At 46.6% G+C, this 24,118-nt stretch overlaps 1 protein-coding gene across 2 annotated transcripts in view; it reads right to left on the reverse strand.

Moving 5' to 3' along the window:
- Positions 1–22,980, reverse strand: part of EYA2 (EYA transcriptional coactivator and phosphatase 2) — a 265,824-nt gene extending 242,844 nt beyond the window's left edge. The window contains exon 1 of one of the 2 annotated variants that reach the window (XM_055438503.2): positions 22,597–22,980. The gene's annotated coding sequence lies outside the window, so the exon portion shown is untranslated. The remainder of the gene's footprint in view (positions 1–22,596) is intronic. The other variant, XM_055438537.2, reaches the window with a different exon arrangement.
- Between the last annotated feature and the right edge of the window lie 1,138 nt (positions 22,981–24,118).

Raw genomic sequence — 24,118 nt, forward strand, 5'->3', positions numbered from 1 at the left:
CCTGCTAGAATTTTTCTAGGCATCTCAACTTACTATTAGTTCTATCCTTACTGTGACTCCGTGATGCAGTTTAGGGTCTTCCCTGACCTTGCTCACTTGGGCGGTTCATCAAATCACTTTGCATTCCCCTCCCCTGAGATGGAGGTGTCCTGGGTATTAAAAATTGCTTTTATTCTCCAAACTGAAAGTTGGTGAGGATGGTCTAAAGGGGGGAAAAAAGTTAACTTGCTTCCTTCCCCTTCTATGCCTTAGATCAGTTCAGTTCAGTCACTCAGTCGTGTCTGACTCTTTCCAACCCCATGAACCGCAGCACGCCAGGCCTCCCTGTCCATCACCAACTCCTGGAGTCCACCCAAACCCATGCCCATTGAGTCGGTGATGCCATCCAACCATCTCATCCTCTGTTGTCCCCTTCTCCTCCTGCCCTCAATCTTTCCCAGCATCAGGGTCTTTTCAATCAGTCATCAACAAAAATAGGCCAATGTCATCTTGTAGAAGTGAGTCCAATTGCTATGAAAAGGCTTTCAAGAGGGCTTTATGAATGAAAGGGAGGACTTCCCTGGTGGTCCAGTGGATAAGAATCCTCCTGCCAACACAGGGAACAGAGGTTCAATCCCTGGTCGGAGAAGATCTCACATGCCTCAGAACAATTAAGCCCAGGCACTGCAACTGCTAAAGCCTGTGCGCTCTAGATCCTGGGCTCCACAGTAAAAGAAGCCAGCTCAACAAGAAGCCCATTCACCGCAACAGAGCACCCCCTGTTGCCGCAACTAAAGAAAGCCCTTGGGCAGCAACAAAGACTCAGTGCAACCAAAAATAAATACCTAAATAATTTTTTTGAAGTTCAGGAAAGCATTCAAAAAACCTAGGAAAAATAAATGAAAGGGAGTGTTCCTATGATCAGAGGACATAATGGTTTGAACCATGGCTCTGCCCTATCCTAGCTGTGACACCTTAAAGCAAGTCACTTAGCCCCTCTGAATCTCTGTTTCCCCTTCTGTAAAATGGGGACAACAATTCCCACCTTGCAGGGTGTCCATGCAGTCCTGTGCTGCTATTCCCTGGGCACCTACCACACGCCTGGCTCTCTCCCGGAGGCTAGGAACGCAGCAACAATGGAATGATCACAGAGCCTTGGTTCAAAGAAGTCGGTTAGAGCTGTTCAGAAGGTTACACAACTAAGTATTTAATGACAAGTTTAAGTGCTTTGAGGAAGTACACAGTGTTAGAAGGGTTTCCAAGCTTAGGGGCAGGCTGACCACTCCTGAGTATTGTGAGGGCAAAACCAAACCCATCACTCATGATCTTGTCACATCCACAAAGCCACCTGTGCTATTTACATATTTTTCCTCTAAATGCACTCTTTTCTCCCTTAAACAAATTGTGCCTCGTTCTAGGAAGTACTACTCATTACGTGCTTTATAGCTATCTTTCTCTATTTTTTCCTAATACAGATGAACAAGAACAGGTCAGTATTCAAAGAAAGTTTCATAGCTCACTTCAGAAAGCAGACTGAGAGAATCTTTACACCGAGTTCTGACACACAGCAGGTATTCTGAAAACGTGAGTCTCTTTTCTCTCGATCAGCTCTCCTGGAAGGAGTGTGATGATCATTTTAAAAACTTGGAATCCACAACTCTTCTCTCGACGAGCCATCCCAATATGGCCCAGAAAGAAGAAACGTCACTCTTAACCCAACCTTAACCCAGCTCCCTGCTATACCATTAAAAGAGAGTTAAAACCACTTGGCTTTGCACCCTGGCTTAAATTTACACCAATGTCCAGAAGTGCCAGTCCCAGAGCCAGGGAAAAAACACTTTCATCCAGTTCTATTCAGGGGAAATCCCATAAATCAAGAACACATCACAAAGGCACACAGCATGCACGCGTGCATGCACGCGCGTGGACACACACGCAGACTCACTCAGACTCAAACACACGGTCTTTCTTGAGCAATGAAAAGATTATTTAAACCTTTTTTTTAACTTCTTAATTTCATTTAATAGCATTTCAAGTTTCAGAGAAGTGGGGCAGACTTCGGTCAAGGAAGTTTAATTCTGTCTTAAAAAACTAAGTGGAAACCTCAGCCCTGGCATGGAGGGGGTCACAAATGGGATGCTGGCAGAAAAGGGGAGGCAGAGGGAATATCAGGGAGTGAAGACGGCTGGCTGTTTAGGTACCGATGTATTCTGCTTGCACATTAAATTCACAGAAAATTCCTTTTCTGCCACAAAGAAATAATATTCTGTACCATTAGTTTTAAAATAAGCAGCCATTTCAGTTCATCTTTTGTTTGTTTTTGATATAAAGACACAGCTTCAAGATATCGTTTACTTTCTCTTAACTCCACTATCGGGCTTCCCTGGTGGCTCACACGGTAAAGAATCGGCCTGCAATGCAAGAGACCCAGGTTTGATCCCTGGGTCAGGAAGATCCCTTGGAGGAGGGAATGGCTACCCACTCCAGTATTCTTGCCTGGAGAATCCCCATGGGCTACAGTCCATGAGGTCACAAACAGACACGACGGAGGGACTAAGTGTATGCACGCGCGTGAGCACACACACACACACCGCCATCAGAGAACCAGGAAGGGAGAAGCTCTATGATGGTAACTGACATTCAGCCCCAAGCATCCAGGGAGACTAGAGGGCGGGGTGGGGACTGCGGCAAAATGAAGACATGCTCTGGCTAAAGGGAGTGGACATTACTGAGATCCTCAATGGTCACCAGGCAGGAATGCAGAGCTCATTTGGCAGATCTCCCAATGGTCTAAGAGCAGCCAGAAATGTGGGTTTTTATATGGAATCTCCTGATTTCTAAATGCTGGCAACTGATGCAAATTAAAACACTCTCGGGCCAAAGAAAGCACATCTGTGGGGTAGAGGTGGCCACAGGCTGCCCGTTGGTGACCTCTGATGAAGGAGGAAGAATAATGGGCCTGAAATCCAGAGATCTGGGTCTGGCCGAGGCCTGGAGACCAACTCAGTGTGCGGCTCTCCTCGTTGGCCTCTCTGAGCCTTAGTTTTCCCATCCGCGAAACGCGAGGGCGGCTGAGATAACAGCCAGGCTCTGCCATCTGGGACTCTCTTCCAAAGCAGTGAGTGGAAAGAGTGGCGTATGTAGGCCATGAAAGTGGGGCATAACTTGACACCCTTTCAAAACCCAGTAATTCAATGAGAAATGTTTCTCTTCTCCGGCTGAGGTTTTGGGAGGCAGTGGGCGTGTTTTTAAAAAAACACAACACACCAAGTCAGGAATTTCATCAGGAAAAACGTGGCAGCCCTGAATGGGCTCCCATCTGGGGATTTGCTTGTTGAGAGAACAGGCTGTTCTGCCTTCGACAAATGACATCTCAAGGCAGCCTTCTCCATGGGGCCGAGTTCGGCCCCTCTGGGGGCTCCGAGAGCAGTAAATGGCCAAGGACTGGCCGCCTGTGAGTACAGCAGAGACGCAGATAGAGGCCACCAACCTCCAGGACCGGACAAAAAGAAAAAAAAAAAAATAGCCAAACTACAAAGCTCTCAGGCAGGACACACTTTACAACTCCTTGTCCCCACCCCAGCTTCAGAAGGCCAGTCAGCCTTTGTCTATGATTAAACCCAACCTTCTCATTCCTTCTGTCAAACCATAATGGTCCTGGGACTCTCCATTTGCCCTCTGTGGTCTCTGGGGTATGCACAGTGACAAACACCTTATGTATTATCTCCTTTAGTTCGAGAGGAACTCTTAGAGTGTCCATGGCACAGATGGATAAACTGAGGTTCAGGCAGGTAAAGTTATTGAGCGGTGGAATCTGGATTTAAACCTATGTCCACCCAAAACCAAAGCCTTCTAAGCTGTTGGCTAGTGTTTCTTAAGTGTGGATCCCCTAAGGTCCTTAAGCCACTAGTAAGAGCGTCAGGGGTGGGCAGGGGCGGTGTGCTCAGTCGTGTCCAACTCTGTACTCCATGGACTGTAGCCTGTTAGGCTCGTCTGTCCGTGGGATTTCCCAGGCAAGAGTACTGGAGTGGGTTGCCATTTCCTCCTCCAGGGGATCTTTCCCGACCCAAGAATCGAACCCTTATCTCATGCACTGGCGGGCAGATTCTGCTAAGTGTGAGTTCTGTGAAATATTAATCTTCATGAGTCAATCCAACATACTTGCCACAGAAAGAGGCCGACTGAGCAGAACACACCTGTGCCTGTAGCGTCAACCCCTGCAGAGCTCCTTTGCTTTTGGTTCCTTGGTTGGTTCCATTGCAGAAGTTTTCTGCCTCCATTTCCTCCAAACGAAGAGGAGGAATGTGGCTGAGAGAGTCAAGGAAACATGGCAAGACAGCTGAGCAGTGGAGGAGGGCAATTCTTGCCTGGTCAGGTCCTAGCGGGGCCTTTCGGGGCTTGCTGTTTAACCACTTTGAGTCCCTGTCACAGCCTCTCGAAAATGGGGTAATAAAGGAACCTCCTCGTGAGCATGGAGGAAGAAGCGGCTGCATGTAAACACTCGCTCAAAGCCAGGCTCATAGGAAGAGCGACTAACCTTCCTCCTCAACCTGCTCCTCAACTTGCCTCCCTATGTTAGGAAATGTCAGCTCCATCTTCCCAGATACTCAGGCCAAAAACCTTGGAGTCACCTTGGACTCTTCATATCACTTCCCAGAGCCATTCTGTTGGCAAGTTCCATTGGTTCTGCTTTCAAACTACGTCCAGAATCTAACTACTTCTCCCCACCCTTGCTGCTACTCGCCTGCTCCAAGTCATTCCGTTCAGTTCAGTTGCTCAGGTGTGTCCGACTCTCTGCGACCCCATGAATCGCAGCACGCCAGGCCTCCCTGTCCATCACTAACTCCCAGAGCTTGCTCAGACTCATGTCCATCAAGTCGGTGATGCCATCCAACCATCTCATCCTCTGTCGTCCCCTTCTCCTCCTGCCTTCAATCTTTCCCAGCATCAGGGTCTTTACCAATGAGTCAGTTCTTTGCATCAGGTGGCCAAAGTATTGACTCCTGGTCATTCTCTCTTGCCATTAGCAGTCTCACAATAGGATTACTTGCTCTGTCTTTGCTGCCTGCTCTCAGGGCAATCAGAGGGATTCTGCTCAATGTAAATCGGATCCTGTTTCTCTCCTGCTTGGTCCCTCCAGGGGCTCCCACCTCAGTCACAGGAGAAGCCAAAAATCCAACCGTGGCTTAAAATGCTTAGGTCATCTGCCTCTGGCTCTCTGACCACATCTCTTGTCCCTCTCCCCTCTCTCTGTTCCAGCCACAATGGACTCTGGGCTTTTCCTGAATACATCAAGCACAGTCTCACTCAGGGCTTCTGCACGTGCTCTTTGGCCAGATAGTTTATGGTGAGGCCCTCCCCACCGGTGGCGTGCTAGAGCCAGGCAGCACCAACCTGCAAGAAACGACTGGTAAATTGCCGTGAATATTGTGAACTGGTTCTTATACCATCAGGAGCTTGAATCAGGATGGTGGGAATATTTACACCACGGGAAATGGCAAATGCTACAAATCAGGACCTTAATTTCCAGACAGCTAACCAGCACGCCACTGCATGGAGCACTATATTTTAAATTAAAACTAAATTAAAAATACCACCTTTCCATGCTGCATTACAACCCTCCTCGCTTCCCCCCCCCCCCACTTTATTTTTCTCCATAGCAGTTCACAATCTCTGTCAGGCTACATATTTTTCCTTGTGTTCCTGGTATTGCCCATCTCTCTTCCACCAAAAACACAGCTCCATCAGAGCAAGGACTTGGTCAGTTGTTTTGGTTTGTTTTCTCAGTTTCTTTGGCTGCACTGGGTCTTAGCTGTGGCATGCAGGATCTTTGACCTTCCTCACAGCACACGGGATCTTTTGGCTACACCCTGTGAACTCTCAACTGCAGCATGTGGGATCTAGTTCCCTGACCAGGGACTGAACCCAGGCCCCCTGCGTTGGGAGTGCAGAGTCTTAGCTACTGGGCCAGCTTGGTCAGTTTTGCTCTCAGCTTCCTGCCAAGTGCCTGGAACAGCGGCTGCCTCATAGCAGGTATTCATCAATTAATACGTGTTGAATAGATGATTGGCACCCATTATTGTCATTATGGGAAATTGAAACATGGACACTATTTGAGACACTTGACCGGATTTGGAGCATGGGTGAAAGGCCAAAACAAATAAACAAAAAAACCAAGCCAGCGGTACACAGTACTGGCCTAGGGAAATCTTATTCCCTCCCTGGGCAACCATGCTCCTCTGGGTTTCCATCACAGACCATTGTTAGGAGCTGCTGTGATGCAGGAGGCAACAAACTAAACCAGTCTTGGGGAAATTCACTCTTTGAGGAGCAGCTCACAGAATTAGAGCTGGAAAAGACACCCGGAGACCATCTGGTCCCTCCATCTGCTCTGCGGCAAGCCTCCATGCCGATCCACTCTCAGTAGCAGAACCGACTGTTTGCAAACTTTTTGAAAGTAGTGGCCACAATGTCCTTTCACAGCTGAAAGTCAAGAAATTCTCCAAAGACTCTTTAAGATGGTCCAACCTCTCTTCCAATGCTGAATCCCTTCTATAACATCTTAGACAGGCTGTCATAAGTGGCCTCAATGGTTGGCAAGTTCACCTATGATTAAACCCAAATCAGCCAACTCAGAACCTCTACTGCCAATGCAGGGCCCGCCAGCGAGCAATTCAGGGCAAAAACAGTTTTGTTTTTTTTCTTACGGTAACTCTTCTTACCAAACTGGTGGTGGATGCCTGGAGCACAGGGAACTATTTATTTCCAAAAAGAGTATGGTCCATATGTGGACATGTTAAATGCCATCCTATAATGCAAGGACCCATCTCCACAAACAGAACTGTCCAACTTCAAATCTTCATGGGGCCAACATTGAAAAACATGCTTTTCCTTATTTTTCTTAATACTAAAGACCAGCTTGATTTACACTTCATTTTCATACTTTTGATGAAGACCTGGATATAGGAAAGACTTCTCTTCCCTCTGAAACCTACTGCAGGACAACCAACAGCACTGTCCCAAGGGCCAACGGTAATTAACCCTGAACCCCCATTTTGGGGAGACAACAGAGAAAGGTGGGGACCGTGGTGAACTGAGAACTCATCCATCTAAAAGAGGCAATCATTTCCCAGTTCCAGTCAATTGAGGTCACGTGAGGATGTGGGCAAAGTGTCAACAGATCTTCTGATTTTTAAATGGAAGCTAGAAATCTGCATTTTTGTGTGCTATGTCCAGATTTTCAAATGTTGGCTCCATTTTCTACTTTAAATATTCTGCAGACCAAACAAAATGCCTTTTGGCTGCTGGCTTGCAACCTCTGTGTTGCATCAGATATACTACTGTAGGGTCACTAAAGGCAACAGGAAAAAGGCAATAATGGAGTGGAGGCAACAATGAAGGGGAAAGCTCAGAGGACGCTAAGAAACACAGGTTGATCGTCAGAGGCCCAGAAACATAAGCACAGCCTTCCCAAGGTTGCTCCAGCCACTCCACGTGACGCTGAGGCATTTTCATTTTTTCCTCAAAAGTCTACCGCAGCTCCCATGCTTGCTGGAGCACCCCAAATGGAGCATTAATTTTGTACAAGACACCATGAAAAGAGATGACCCTCTCTGAAACACCCTTGTGCATGCACATGCTAAGTCACTTCAGTCATGTCCGACTCTTTGCGACCCTATGGGCTGCAGCCTACCAGGCTCCTCTGCCCATGGGATTCTCCAGGCAAGGATATTGGAGTGGGTTGCCATGCCCTCCTCCCTGGGACCTTTCTGACCCAGGGATCGAACCAGAGTCTCCTGTGTTTCCGGCAATGCAGGTGGATCCTTTACCGCTGAGCCACCAGGGAAGCCCCTGAAACAACTTTCAGTCAGTTCAGTTCAGTTCAGTCGCTCAGTCATGTCCGACTCTTTGTGACCCCATGAATCACAGCACACCAGGCCTCCCTGTCCATCACCAACTCCCGGAGTTCACTCAAACTCATGTCCATCGAGTCAGTGATGCCATCCAGTCATCTCAATCTCTGTCATCCCTGTCTCCTCCCACCCCCAGTCCTTCCCAGCATCAGAGTCTTTTCCAGTGAGTCAACTCTTCGCATGAGGTGGCCAAAGTATTGGAGTTTCAGCTTTAGCATCAGTCCTTCCAATGAACACCCTGGAGGAGGATTGATCTCCTTTAGAGTGGACTGGTTGGATCTCCTTGCAGTCCAAGGGACTCTCAAGAGTTTTCTCCAGCACCACAGTTCAAAAGCATCAATTCTTCGGCGATCAGCTTTCTTCACAGCTTTACTTGAAATAAAAGATCATCCTCTAGGTCTGTGGGACAGAACACGTGGGAGGCAGAATAGTAGCACATCTTAAAAGTGCCATCCTCATGGGAAAGTTTGAGGAGATGATACAGAAAGAGTGAAAGTACACATTTCACAAATAGCACTGTAGCTCAGCAGAAGAAGGGTGGTCAAGGCAATCTAGAGTGGCATCACACTGCAGTTTGGGGGTCCACAGGGAGCCAGTCCACTCTTCACTTCCAGAAAATGTTGCTGCGTTCAGTTTTGGAATCCACCTCTCACCCACTCCATCCTGAGTTCCAGAAGTGCTGTGTGACGAAGGACGGAATCCTCCTGAACAGGGATGAATTAAAAGATGGGTGCATCACCTACATCTGAGCTCCTGAACCAGCCGCACCTGAAGCCAGCACGCCCCAGAAGTTCACATGTTCCCAAGTCAGTACATTTCCTTTTTATTTAAATCAGCTTGGAAGTAAGTTCTCTGTTACTTTCATCCAAAAGAATCTTGATAGCTATGTGGACCCTTGGCTGGGGTTTTGCTTAACTCCAGCTTTGGGGTTGAGAAGGCAGACTATAAAGTCGGTGTTGTCAGCCTTCGCATCCCAGATCTTTACGGCTGTGAGCCCTCCTCACCCTCAAAGCCCCCCACCTCCAACTAATTACTCAATTTTCCAATCACTCTATGTGGAACCCTTCAAGACCCCCTGCTTTTATGCCATTTCATGTCTGTAGCCACTGGAAACTATCACAACAGTCCTTACAATGTGAAAAACACAAGAAGTTCCTTGCCATTCTCAACAGTGGCTGACAACCATTTACAAAACCTGCAAACATTTCACCGCTCCTAAATCAACCCCAGATGACAAAATAATAATCATCATGAAACTAATGGAAACCCGAAGGAGGACAGATTTGGACCATATTTGCCATTACCCATGATGAGGGGTGGTCAGGAAAAAGTCCTGAGAAAGACATAAAAAATGAGGCAAACTGATTGCTCCTTGGATGATATCTCGCTCCCACCCCCAAGAGACTCAAGTCCTACTTTTTCCTGGAAACAATTTTTAGCATCTCTTGGCATCCTTCTGGTCAGGAATTGGTAAAAAAAGAAAAGAGAGTGTGTGAGAAAGGCTTGATGCCTTTGCACTGAAGTCAGACTCCCAAGGTCGACAGGGATGTTTGGAAGAGTGGGCTCAAACTGTGAGCACGCAGTTGCACGTCCATGGTTCCTCACGCTGATTTAAAAATCAGAACATTTCTCACAAAGGTCCAGGTTTCGGTGTCTTTTGAAAAATCAGAACACATGGCAATATGGAGTCCTCATGTCTCCTGGTTAATTACCCAGCTCATTTCATTAACTTCTTACCTGGCTGGCCACTCTGGCTATCTGAACTTGCAATGACTGACTTCAGATTTAGGTCCTATGTACTTCTAAAAAGTCATTTAAAAATTATAATACTGCTGACTTCAGACACGTCTAACTGACACAGAATGGCCCTCCCGGATGGGGCCCCTCCATCACAATTTCACCTCCTCCTGCCTCCTATTCAGTGGGCCTAGCCCACTGGCCTCCAGGCCACGCCCATCTCAAGAGTTTTGCCTTTGCTGGTTTCTTCTTTCCGGAATACTCTTCCCCAGATATGGGCAGGGCTCCCTCACTCCAGCGGTGGTATGCTCAGAGGCTGTCTGCTCAGGGAGCCCTCTCATTCCCACCTTGCCCCCGCTACAATTTCCATCAACCTTTTCTTGGTTTTTTTTTCCCCACAGAGGCATGACCGTCTGACATTCAGTGTCCTGTACACATACGGGTTTTTATCTGTGGTCTTTCCCCCACTTAAGTGTAGCTCCACGAGGGAGTAGATTTTGGTTGTTTCTGTTCTCTACTGTATTCCGTGTCCAGGGTAGGTCCTGGTACACAGCTGCTTCTCAATACATATTTTTGAATGAATGAATGAAATTCCATTTTCTATATTCAAGAGGAAATAGAGGGAGGCTGAAGTGGAGGAGGAAGGCGGAAGGTGCCAAAACCAGACAGTCTGCACACCTGGTCACTGGAAACTCGGCTGAGCCTTCCGGAGAGAAGGACATTTTCCAAGACAGAAGAAAGGGAAGAAGAAAAATGGAATCACAGCCTACAGTTGTGTTTGAGTTTGCACAGGCAAGTGGGGAAGGGTTTTTGGAAGAGTTCTTCTCTGCCTCTGAGTAGAGCTCACGCCCAAAGTCCATCTCTTCCTGGGGTGGTGGGGAGTGTCTCCCCACTGCCAGGTACTGGTCACGTGACAGTCAAGCCTCGTCCCCCCCACCCTCGGGCAGGGGGCGCGGGGTCCTCAAGCGCAGATTCTAATCCCAGCAGGCTCAAGAGTTCCAGGCTGCCTGCTGAGGAGTCGTCTCTGCAACTTCTCACGTGGGGACGAGGAAAGCCAGTGTCTCTGATCTCATATGGAAAATCCTGAGCTGTTTTCCAGCTCAAGCCCCGCATCCCAGGCTCTTTCCCTTCTCCTTCACTCCAGACTGTACCCCACTGCAACTGTGCCTCACTGGGAGAGACAATTCCTACAGTTACTTTCTCGCCAACAGGTAATAAACAGCACCAGACGATCAGTCACTGTGTGTCAGATGCCGTTTGCCAGTCAGATCACAGCTGTTAGCCCTGATGATGTAGATTACTATTTGCTAACTCTGGTGTTGTAGACGCATGATCCTCACTTTCGAAGTGAGGAAACTGTCGTTGGAAGAAGTTAAGCAAACCCAAGGTCACAAAGATAGTATTAATAAGTCGTAGACTTGGACAGACTGGCTCTTCACCCCTGCATTATGCTGCACCGGAGGCTAACAGAATACACCAACACATCCTTGTAAAATACCGAAAAATTACAGTCAGGACTGACAGTCCCTTTGTTTCCCTCACATCCCTGTCCCTAACTAATTAACTGTCCAGTAACGTGAAGGTCAAAGAGAAGGAAAATTTAATTTTTTCTATGGTGGTTAAAGAGGCAGGGAGTGCAGGGGTTATGAAGACAGCCTCTAGAACCATCTGCAGACAAAGCCTGGCTCTACTCCTTACTTGCTGTGTGACCTTGAACAAGCCACTTAACCTCTCTGTGCCTTATTGTCCTCCTCTAAAATGTGAATAGTAACAGACTTCCGTCGTAGAATTGTTGTGAGGAATAAGTGAGTTGATCCTTATAGTTGATCAGAACAGATCCTGGAACTGAGGTTATTTTAATTAGCATCATATTCATCCCAAGGACAGCCATTCTTCTTCTGAAGATACAAGATACAGATTGAATGTGTCCAGACACGTGCTCTGAGATGACTTTACAAATGAGAAAACTCGTTGGTTTCACTGTATTCCCCTGAAAACTGAGTGCAGAATTCCAATTCTGGTTAGCAGAAAATTCTGTTATTTGAATCATTTGCTGTAAATACCTGGATGCCACTTTTGCTATAATTACCTGGTGGACGTGATTTTTAAAACACTTTCGTCTTACACAGTTAAAAACATATGAAACCATTTTTCTGAAATGCCTGTTATTTTTCAAATGTATAATAACATAAAGACAGAACTCTAAAAAAAATATTCATCCATGTTTTAATGTGGAAACGGTACACCCTCCCCACTCGCCCCATTAAGAATAAGATTGCCCTTCAGAGACCGGTAGATTCTTCCAGAATGTCGAAATCCTAAGACTGAAGCTACCTGAAGAATAAGAAGGAATATTCCCTAGGCAAGTAGCGGTCACTTTCTGTCTTTTCTTAGTACTTCTAGGGGTGGGTGCAAGTCCACTGTAAGAACCATCACTCTCTGAACCTTCAGGCCATGTTCCCATCCATCACTGCCTTGAAGCTGTTTAACAAACCTAGCAAGGAGGAGTGAGTGAAAGTCGCTCAGTCATGTCTCTTTGCAACCCCATGGACTACACAGGGAAGTAGTTCTCCAGGCAAAAACACTGAAGTGGGTAGCTGAGGAGATGGCAAATGACCCACGAACAGTGAAGAGCCTGGGGCTCAGAGAGCCCAAGTCCTCTGCCCAATATCACACAGCAGGTGGGGGTGGATCTGGGAGTCCACCCCATGCCCTCCCCAATGGCTGCCCAGCCTACCTCCTCCCTATCTCGTGGCCCCACATCACAGCCAAGGTCAGAGAAGGAGGTCATGCCACCCACTGGTTGGCAAGAAATCCCAGAGGTTTCTTAGGAAACCTCACCTAGAGAAGGATGGCACAGTCCACTGCTGTTACTTTTTCCATGTGTCGTGAAAGGCCCCAAGACAGGCTCAGTGAGGATGAAGGATGCTACTGAAAGATAAGAGGAGGTTATCTTCGGTTACAGAGAGTGAGGCAGAGTTCGGTGAGGCAGCGCTGGGCTGGGACCCTAGCAGCTGGGCTCTCAGGTCCCAGCTCTCACTGACACACCACCACCTATAAAACCTGACAAAGACCAGAATTTAGACTAGCTTAGCTGGTAGAGCATATCAGATCTGAAATGTTCTGAGCGGGTACCACTCAAAGCTGGGGTTAGGAGGGGGCCAGGCGTCTTTGGCAGGATAAGGCAGCAGGAGAAAAATGAGAAATCTTTTGTTTTTCTTTTTCAATTCATTAAGGTTTGTTGGGGTGAGCAAGAACCTCATTTTTTTTTCTTCCCATGACTTCCCTTTCATTTTAACGGGAAACGTGCATGCATTTCAAAGACCGCTCAATAGCAGCGTTGAAGTCTCAAGTTCAATCACAATGTCCCCATTGTGGCTGAGGGACTCCTTGGCCTTTAAGCCTGGGTTATAAAAATTTGGTCTGAGCCCAAAGTCTGGCTTTAATAGAATATTTTAATTTTGTTTAATGAATATTATTTTAAATCTGTTTGGCAGTTTTAAAATGTGTTCTTTTATTTTCAAATTAAAATTTACTAATGTTCAGTGCTTTCTGGGGGGTGGGAGTAGGGCAAGGAGTGGGGGTGATAATAATACAAGCTTGCATTTATTGAGTGCTTACTATGTGCCAAACACCCTGCTACCCCTCTTAACCCTCAGGACCTCCTAATGTACAGCGACCCTTGCCTCCACTGTTTGGGAAGTTGAGGGGCTCATCCCCCAACCTGAGCTGGCATAGTTAGTGAGTGGTGGATTTAAGGTTCGAGTCAGATCTGTCTGAGTTCAGGGTCTGCATTGTTAACCACTGCCCTACATTCTCTCGATACTGAAAAAGGACCCCATTGACCAATAGCTTAAAGGCACATCATTGGCCCAGTATGTAATTCCCTATAACCTCAAGCGTAATGACAGCTGGCTTGAGCATAATAGCTGGCTTATTGAGCATTCAGTGTAGGCAGGCACTGTAGCAAAGCAAAGTGTTTACATGCACTGCCTCGTTTCAATTCTCACAGTGGCCTTTTGAAGCAGTTACTATTGTCATTATTATCATCATCTCCATTTTACAGAGGGGAAACTGAGACTAGGGTCATGCAAGTGTGTAAACAATACATTTAAGCTTAAATAATGACAGTAATAATAACAAGAATATAGTAGCCGACTTTGATATAGCTCACACTATTTGCCATGTACTACTGCAAGCACTTTATAGTCATTAGCTTGAGCTCCATGATGTGTCTGCATATGCTCAGTCATGTCCAGATCTTTGTGACCCCAAGGACCCGCCAGGCTCCTCTGTCCATGGAATTTTCCAGGCAAGAATACTGGAGTGGGTTGCCATTTCACACTCCAGGGGATCTTCCTGACCCGGGGAGTGAACCTGTGTCTCTTGCATCTCCTGCACTGGCAGGTGGATTCTGTACCACGGTGCCACACTGGAAGCCCATATCTCCATGATAACCACACTAAACTATAGGTGAAGAAACCAAGGCATGTAAATGTTAGGCAACTTGCCCAACATTAAGTAGTTGGTTAATGCCGAGCAAGGATTTGAACCCAAGCAGCCTGGCTCCTGGCTCCTGAATCTTAGAGATCCATGCAAATATCAATCCTGCTATCAGAGGTGCCAGACTGGGTCCTTCTTGCCTTTGGGGCGGCAGTAATTAGCCCAGTGCCTAGATCACAGCTCAATAAATAAAGCTGAATGAGTGCAAGAATGAATGCATTTGTAACTTTCCACATCACCATGCAATACACAAGGCATGCAGGACACACTCAGTAAATAGTATTAATAAAATCAGTGAAATGGTATATGTCATGTCCCAAGTGCATGTTCTTCCTTGTCAACAAAATTTGTCTTGTCATATTGCAATAGCTCAGGGATCAGCAAACATTCTATAAAAGGCCATGCAGTCTCCATAGTAATTACTCAACTCTGCTAGCACAGAAGCGGCCATAGGCAATAGCTTAGACCAGCTAATTGCAGTGATGCAGCCACCATTTCAACAGATTCCAATTCTAAACTTTAGTTATTCTATAAGGACAGGCTCAAGATTCTGTGAGAATCAGGTAATGTCGCTTATTTCTGAACCCAACTTTATACCTGATCATCACTGAATATCCTCCAGGCAAAACCACTGGAGACTAACTTTGAAACTAGTTCTCCAGGGCAGACATGTACAGGAAACGTAGCTCTCATTACATCAGCGTTGGCGGGTGGGAGGTGGGAGAGCTGGGTATACTAGTGGTTAGAATCAAAACTAGGTTCAATTCTGGCTCTGATATGAGCCATGTAACCGTGGACGAATTACTTCTCCATGAGATTCAATTTCACATATGTAATATAGGGGTAACAATAATAGAACCTTCCATCTAAGGCTGTTCGGAGTCAGAAATATGTGTTTGCTTAGCACACTGACACATAGTAAGTATTCAGTAACCATGAGCCACTTGTCATTCCCAAACAAATCTTGTGTCTTTTTTAAAAACAAAACTAAAACCTAATTCTCTAAAAACAAGCACGAGGAAAGGACAGCAAAGCCGCAGGGAAAGACATTTCCAAATGTAGGTTTCCTACAGACACTTAGCAAGGCATTCTAGGGGTCCCAAGGCGTCTGAAAACTCTCTCCTCTAGATCAAACTACTAGCAAGCCCCCAATCTCCCTGCTTAGCCCCATCCGCCCAAAAGCCTGCTTCTGTGTCCTTTTATCGTTGTCTTTCTCGAGGGTATCACAGCAACGCTGGAGAAATTCGGAGTGTTTCAGACATTTGCTGAATTTAAGACATTCTTTCTCCCCTCCCACCCTCCACCCCACACTCCAAAATTAAAGTCTCCAGGGAGCCCAGGCTCTTTAGCAAGGGGAGACTGCCAGAAAGCCCATCACAGACCCAGAGGTGAATAATCTTATCAGCTCCATTCTGTTCCACGGCTGGATGGGGCCAAAACTTTGTTTACAACACAAGCGGCAAGTCACAACTTGTTATGCCACATGACACCCTCTAAGCAGCGAGTCACCACTTCCCTCTACTGTACCAGTTGCACAAAAGGCCAGAGGGGCAGGAATCTGCCCGCTCGGCTTCTCTCCCCCTCCCCCTTCCCAACTAGGAAGGGCATTCAGACCTTTGCTGGGGAGACAAGTGTTTCTGGAACGCCGTGAAACTAAAGTTCCCATCCTGGCAAATAATACACACCCACAAAAGAAAACAATCTTCTTTGCAGCGAAACCCTTTTTGTGTCTCCTGCAAGGAGGTTTACTCCCTGCGTGGGATTTCCATCAGCCCTAGTGTCGGTACCAAATTCAGGGATGAGGCAGAATTCTCTCCACCTCTCTGAATTTTCAGGAGCTGCCCATCAACGAAGACCGAAAGGTCTGTACTTACATCTTGTACCCCACAGGCCAAAAAACACATACGTGTTCCTAGAACAACAACAACAACAAAAAATTGTTTTGGAAACTACTGATACCTTAACCGCAAAGTTACTACAGGAAGGGGATGGGAGGCGAAGCAGTTGACCAGAAGGAACACAGGCCATTTTCGACCTCTGGCTTCCACATCGCCAAACACCAGGAATGAAACATCAACTTTGGAGGAAGGGGTGGCCCCAGAACCTGCTTTTTTGGTGGAGCTGTGGGAGGGAGAGATCCAAAGGAGATGGGAATTCCAGCCCTCCAATCTAGCTTCTCCCTGCAAGAACGTCTTCGGAATCCAAATCAAGATCTTTCAACCGTAGACTCAGAAACCCCCACTCTGTGTCCACTTGAACCAAACACATCTAACAGGCAGGAATTTAGACTTGGCTGAGGTGAAGAGAACTGGTGGTTTTCGCCCTGTTTTGGTGACCTTCAAGGGCTTATTTATGCACTTCAAGCTCATGACCTAATACATGTTGGTTTGGCTTCTTTTCTCATAATAGCAGCCTGTAAAAAGCTTTTGAGAATTCCCCGTGTTTTCTTATTTTGGGTCAAGAAAATAAAATCGATATCTAAGTAACCTTAAAAAAAAAAAAACAAAAACTCAGCCTGCACAATCTAAAAATTTGGAATGTTTCCACTGGGACTGCAGACATCTCTGAAAGCTTCAAGATCATCAGAGGAAGACCCACATTTGCCATTTTTAAGGTGAGATATTTGGTAACAGCATCTATGAGAATTAGCTCAGAGGGACTTTTTGACATAAGTCAAACAATGACATTTAAAACTCACGTTAAAGCAATTACCGTGTGGAATTTTTCCGTGTTTTTCCCATTTCTCAAACAGAAGTGTATATGTTTTCAACATAGTTTCTTGCTGTAATTTTCTTTCTTGGCAAACCCACATCTTAACCATGAAACCCAAAGTATGCACGCTACAGAAACAATAATGGTTGAAACAGACTCGGCCGTCTCTGGCATGATCTTTCTTAACAAAATTAAAACGTCTTTTGGCTAATATACTGTACATTTCAGTTATGAAAGACCATTCTTGGGAGATGAACAGAAAAGAAAGGGGAGTTGACAGATTCAGCTGATGCGAGACAAAAGTAAGACAGTAGTCTAACCCTCCAGTTCTCCATTCTTTGGGAGAAAAAAAATGTCAATTTTAACATTTTTTCCTTTAGTTAAATTCACAGAGAGCCGACAATTCTCCTCCAAATGATTATAAGTACAGAGGTGCAGATATGTTAAAGCTGGGAATGCAGAGATCTAAAAATCTAACTTTACTAGATCTTCAAAAGGAAACTAGAGGGGAAAAACCCAAACCATTGAAACTACATATGTTTTCATGTTATTGACACAATACTACGGATACTAAGAGACAAAATAATTTCTAGCCTTTTTCAAATCTTTGGTTCAAGTTTAAATATGTCTAAATAGGCATCATCAGACAAAGACAATTGGCACATGCACATTCTCAAAACTGGTGAGAAGTAAACCTGCTTCCTTGACTGCCTGTTCCTTTGAGCTCCTGCTGTAAATTTCTGCATGTATCTGAGTGAGAGCAGAGGCAGCCTTTGCAAAAACGTATAAGCAGTCACTGCTGCACCCTAACTAGTTTCATCAGATGGGCGATGACACGCAAGACGAAGTCCTGCTTTCTATAGACCGGGGTCTATGTACAGAGACCCCTTCACCCATTCCTCCAGGCTCCATCCCGAAGTGGGGGCCCTCTCAGCCCTTGCCTGACCCTCAGGCTGCCTGTCCCAGATTCAGGCAACCGCCAAGCCTCCCTTAACCTTCAAAGTGGCAAAGATAAATCTCTCTGGTTACCTGACTCTTGGGACCACCTGTTCCAAATTACTCTTCGAACTCCAAATGTTTATATTGCAACCTCCAAACAACAACCCACCCGTAGCGATCCAGCACCTTCCAGTAAACTAGATTTGGACAGCCTACCGTAATGTTTTCGGGCCTTGCCGCTGCTGGTAAATTTATTGACTCTTTTTAGGAACTGAAATTCGTAGCGTTATAGTACTGAAGGAACAAATCAAATTGGTCCTTGTAAATAAACTTTTTTTTTTTCCTTTATAGACCATATACAACCTGCTAAATATCATGGTTCACCAAGGGCCGGATTTGTGTTCTCTAAACACTTAGTGTGCTTTTTCTATCATTTAGGACAGTGGCACAAAAACATCAGGGTACAATCAGAAAATCATTGTGCTCAGGGCATTTAAAATTATCCAAATTCAGCATCTCTTTTCAAAGGGAAACGAGAGCAGAAATATTCTCAGAGGCAAGGTTTTCACAGCCCAGTCAGTAGAAGGTTAAAGGCCTAGATTCTGGCCCACGCACCCTTCAGCCTTGTCAGACATTTGACTTGTGACTCCGTTTCTTTGTTAACAAAGTTGGGAAAATTAATAATAGTGACAATACCTAACTCAAAATGTTATCAGAGCCACCCTGAAAAATACATATCAAGAGTTGATTTCAGGCCTGGCATATAAACGCTCAGTTATTTTTTCATCATCACTATTAAATACAAGGACAGAAATTAAGCAGAGAGAAATGACAAAGGTATCGATAACAAGTGAGCAAAAGAAAGGAAAAAAGCAGCCAAAAAAAAAAAAAAAACACATTTAAAGCCTATGGCTTTCTTCGTCCTTTTCCCCGCCATCCACCTGGCCAGCACTCTCATATCTTGAAATTGATTCTAAATCACATGCAACAAAGAACTAGTTCTGGCCCCTCTGATTCATTTTCAGCAAGACAGTCAGTCTGAGACAGTCATTTCAAGTATTTGTCACCTGACTGAGGGGGGTTTATCCTCGGATTAGAAGAGGTGTTAGTTAAACACCATTAGGCCAGTTACGATCTTCAAATAGGAAAATGAAGCATTGTCTCTGGCGAATTCTCTGCTAATTGTTTCCCTACCAGAGCCTTCTTTTTGTTTTGTGTGTTTGGGACTGTCTGAACAGCCACAAACGGTAGGGGGACAAAAAGCGGGCCCTTTGGAAAGCTGTTATGATAGAGGGGGCTGGGGGTCAGAGAGGAAGGTGGGGAGTCAGGGAGGCGTTGTGGGGCGGGGAATGAGTGGATATGTGTGTTTTCTGTCAACAGGCCGTGTCTTCTCAGCTCTGGGGTTAATTCTCTGTAAAGGGATTCCTTTTGAGCCGAGTCCACCGACTCCTTTTTCAGAGCAGCTAGCTAGGAAAAAAAGTTTCCTTCCACCAACAAAACTCAATCTTGGCAAGAGGCAAAAGGTTCAGCCTTCAGAGATAATTGAATAACCGGCCACTTCATCTCCACAAACCAACTCTCCCCCCCAACCCCGCCCTGCAGATAAGGAAAACTACATTAGGAGAAAGAGGTAAAAAATCTTTAAGGGAAAAAGTTATCTTCTCCTGGAAGGAATTGACGTCAGGCCGAAGAACCCTGCATTTTATCTGTGCCTAGTGGACAGAAAGCCTTCTGACCCAGTCTCCACGCACATGCGCGTGTGCGCGCACACACACACACACACAAACGCACACACACACACGCACACACACACGCACACACACACACACACTCCAACACTCAACACTACACCTCAGACCTGTGGCCACTGCCTAATACTTATGGTTTTCCTTCTTCCCGAAGCATTTTTATGCTAAGGAGGCCTGTCCCCAAAGACAAAACTCAACCCCTGATGCAACCCACCTCCTTGGAGAAGAGAAGGTGCTGTGTGTGGTGTGCTTGGATATTGAGGGCCAGGCAAAAAAAAAAAAAATCCAAACAAGATATTCCCACTTCCTTCATTTTTTCCTGACAGCCATAGGCTCTTTCTGCCGAGAGAGAGGCATCTGTCATGAGCTGCCGGGAACCCCACTTATGCAGCATAACGGCCTGCGATTTTATTATACAAGGAGTTTATTGCTGGCCTGATTAGTTTCAAACTGGGCATTCCAGCTGAGGACACCTAAAAAACATCTGGTGGAAGGAGTAAGAATGAGTCCTCGTTTTTTGGAGCTGGTTACGGTTGGCTTTCTGCATAACTCTGGTCTCCTGCGCCTGACACAAGTTATCTTTGGAAAAGTAACTGAAAAAATAAGGAAACGGTTTCTTCTTTGTGGGAAAGGAGTCATCTTGTCCTGGGGGAACCAAAAACGTCTTAAAGTGGACGTGCCTGAATTGTGGATACTTTCCCCCAAGCTGCCCAGGGTCTCAGTAGCTCGCTCAACCTAATTCACAATGTACTCAGCTGCACCACAAAGCATTTTTTTTTTTTTTGGTCTTTTGTGTGTGTGTGTGTGTAGGACTGTTTTGCTCTTCCAACAGCAGCTAGCATTTTATCAATTTATCCAGCTAGCATTTTATCAATTTATCTGTCTGGAACAAGGCTTGCGATCTCTTACATGCAATTTAAAGCAGAAGTAATACGGCGTATTTGAAACAGCGTGTCTTGGGTGTTTTTGCCAAATGGTAATCCTATAACAAGTCAACAAATCATATTTCTTTATGATGTGTTTAATACAACACAAAAGGCATGAAAAGAAGATTCTAAAACTCCAGGGCTGAAAACATCTGTTTTTCTTAATCTCAAAGTATTGGGATAATAACATTTTGTTGTAGTGTCTTTAGTTATTTCATATTAGGAAAGATGTATGTGTTTATAGAATATTCTCATACATACAGTCACTACACTCAATAGGTGAGCTATTTTCAAGACAGGAAAAATGCCAAGACCTTTAAAGTAAAATAGTTTATCATATTGTGAACCTACAGTTACAAGACTGGAGCGACTAACTAGCTATGGGACACATGAAGTGCTTTTTTAAAAGGTCAGGTCCCTTCAGATCTAGCCGCATAGGTCAAAATTGCAAAATTTAGACTTTCCTCAAAAGGCAAGGAGATTTGGGATACAAACAGGAGTTTATGCTTACTCTAAAGCAAGATTCATACTGTCAGCATTTGTTACATAAATTACTAATTAACTTTTCCTAGTCGGGGTACGTCTAAATGCAAGGAAGTATAAAGTTTAAGGGGCTTAAAGTGATGGGGAGAGAAAGTGGGGAAAAAAATGAACCTTTCTTGGGTAAAGTTGCCTGAAGATTTTTTCACAATCATTATTTTAAAAAGGAGGTTCTCCTCTCCGCCCCCAACTCCCCCCTACCGCCGCCCCCCAAAGGACCATAAGCTGGTAAAGCGGCTACTAGCTAAGACTCTAGTAGTAGAAATTTCACTCAAGCAGGAAAGGGCTCGCGAAATGAACAGATTCGGCTTGAAATACAATTGTCCGCTGGTTATAATTTCCTTTGGAAGGGAGCACCCTAACTCAAACCTAATTCAGCACTCAGATTCTCACTTGATGTTTGTAAATCATTCTACCTCGCCTCTGCCTTGCCCACAACACCCAGCTCCGATGCTCACTCATTCCACTGCGCCCCGTAATTAAAAGGTACCTCCACCAGGGGTGATTTATATATACCTCAAGGTTATTTTTAAAAAAGTAATTAGATTACGTTGCAGTTCGGGGGAAGAAAAGAAAAAAGGTAACCATAAAAGTCGCAGCATCAGTCTTGCTTTTTAAAGAGCAAGCGTGTATGCTGTCAACTCTTAGCCCCAGAGAAGCCTCGAAGCTTCGCTAAAGGGAAGTAGGAACCTTAAACCGTCAAAACGCTTCCCTTTCATGCGGCTGAGAATTTCGCGCATTGAGGATTTGGGGATGCGAAAGTTTTTCCTGGTCAAGCTTTCCTAACATTTCTTAAGTGTATAACCTATTTGTTTGGGGACAGGAGATAGATTTAAGAGTCATCACGGCCATTTAATCCCCAGGCTGCTCCGCTAAAAAATAGCAACAACCCCATTCCATTCTCGGCTCTGTCCCATTACAACAAACTCTCGCTTCCTTCTAAACATCCTTCTGATGTAAAGTTTTCTAAGTTTCAGCTCCAACTTCAGCTAGCGACCGGACGCCGGTACCGGTACAAAGCCCGGCGAGCTGGATCATAGCTGGCCGAGCGCAGATGGATTTTTTTTAAACAAGAGATACAGCTAGAAAAAGGTTCAGGGGGCCATTCCAACCCCATCCCTGGGATTCCAGCCGTTTGCTCCGTTACCCCATACCAGCGCCCGAGGGGGTGAACTTGGCTCCCGGCTCCAGGAGTCTCTGGGTCCGATGAGGGGATCGCCGCTCATCGCGAACCACCGGGGCCATAAAACGAACCAAACGCGGAGGACCCCGGCGAGTCTGAGCGTTATGCACTTGTCCCGCGCGGGAGCGCACACCTCAGGGTCGTGGCCTTCCGGGCGCAAGGGGAAACTGAGGCCCGGAGCCCCGGGACGGACTTTCCCGAGAACTGCGCGCTCTCCCCGCTGCCCTTGTGCCTGAGACACCCTGGGAGCCCCGGACGCGCGATCCTGCCGGTGCGCCCTCGAGGGCCCCGACAGCTGCGGAGGCCCCGGCTGGCCGAGTGAGAGAGAGAGGCTCCAGGCCAGCGGGTCCGGGTCAACACCAGCCCAGCGAATCCCCGCAGGCAGGCCCGGGCTGGGCGCCGCGGGCGGTACTCACCGCGCGCAGTGGAGAGGGCGCCCGGGCGCGGCGCGGTGTCGGCGGCCAGGCGGGCGCGGGTCGGACGCGGCCGGGCTGACTGCGGCGGGCACGTTGCTGCCTCTGCTGCCGCCGCTGCCTCCGCCTCCTGGGCTGCCGCGGCCGCTGCCTGCGCGGGGAGGATCGGCCCCTTCCCCTCCCTCGGCCGGGCCCTCCCTCTGCCCCCGCCCGGGTCCCCGCGCCGCGACGTGGGCGCGTGGGGGCGCCGAGGCGCGGCGCCGGGCTCCGCAGGCGCGCACACCCCCGGCGGCTGGACGCGCGGGGCGCGGGGCTCCGGCCCTGCAGCTGCCTCGGCGCTGCCCTCGGCGCCTGCAGCCCAGCCGGTCGCGCTCGCTCCAGCCGGTCCTAGAGGAGGCGAGGTCTCAGCCTCCTCCCCACCCACCGACACCCACACCTCCTCCTTCGGCAACCCAGGCGCGGCTCCCCCAGAAGAGAAAGACTGCTTGGAAGGGACCTCAAGGGTGACACTGAATTCACTCATTCAGCCACCTCTTCATTCATTCCACTTCTGTGGAACATCTATGTGCCAGGTACAGCTCTTGGGAGATTCAGCTAGAACAAGTCAGACTAGTTTTGTGCCTTCCTGGAACTTAACTCTCGTACTGGGAGACAGGCTGTAAACAAACAATCAAGTAAAGAATCAAGACAGTTTCAGAAAATTATAATTATTATGGCGGGGGGGGGGGCGGGGAGTATGTGCTGGGGCACGGGAACAGGAATCTTGGCTGGAGTAGTCAGGGAAGACTTCCCTGAGGAGGTGACATCTGTTTGATGAGAAAGTGCCATTTCTGATGATATCTGTGGGAGGAGAGTTAGAGGATCTCCTTTGACCCGTTTTACACGTAGGAGAAACTGAGGTCCCAAGAACTTAACTGGCTTACCTAAAGTCTGGTATAATGCCCTCCACACATACCCTTAAATGAAGGCACACCACTTCATCCTCTCCTCTTTCAATCTTCCCCCTAATAAACTGTCATGAACAGAGCCAATTCAGCATTTTTCTTCCTCTCACCCACTTTCTAATGTTCAGGAAGCCCTTCTATAAGCACCCAGGCTGCTTCAGTCTGAAAGCAATGTCAAACACTGCCATTTGTTAAGCTCAAGCCATCATATTTTTCTGGGATCAGGATGCCCAGATAAATGGGAATTATAGAAAAACAGAAATAACTTTTAGTAGAAGTATGTCCTCTGCAATAAGTGACACATACTTTTACTAAAAATGTATTTGCTTTTCTCTGAAATTTCAATTTAACTGGATATCCTATATTTTTATTTGCTATATCTGGCCTCCCTACATCCATCCATTTTGCAGGACATTTCCTTGTCTCCTCTGATCCCCCAAAGAGAGCAGAAGGTAGATGCTGCTAGCATGCCTATTCTTTATTTTTAATTTGGCTGCCCTGGGTCTTAGTTGTGGCACGAAGGATCTTCAATCTTCGTTGCAGCATGTGGGATCTAGTTCCCTGATCAGGGATGGTACTGG

The sequence above is a fragment of the Moschus berezovskii genome, chromosome 15 (genome assembly GCF_049115385.1).
Source record: "Moschus berezovskii isolate FMDL1 chromosome 15, NW_MosBer_1.0, whole genome shotgun sequence".
NCBI lineage: Eukaryota > Metazoa > Chordata > Mammalia > Artiodactyla > Moschidae > Moschus > Moschus berezovskii.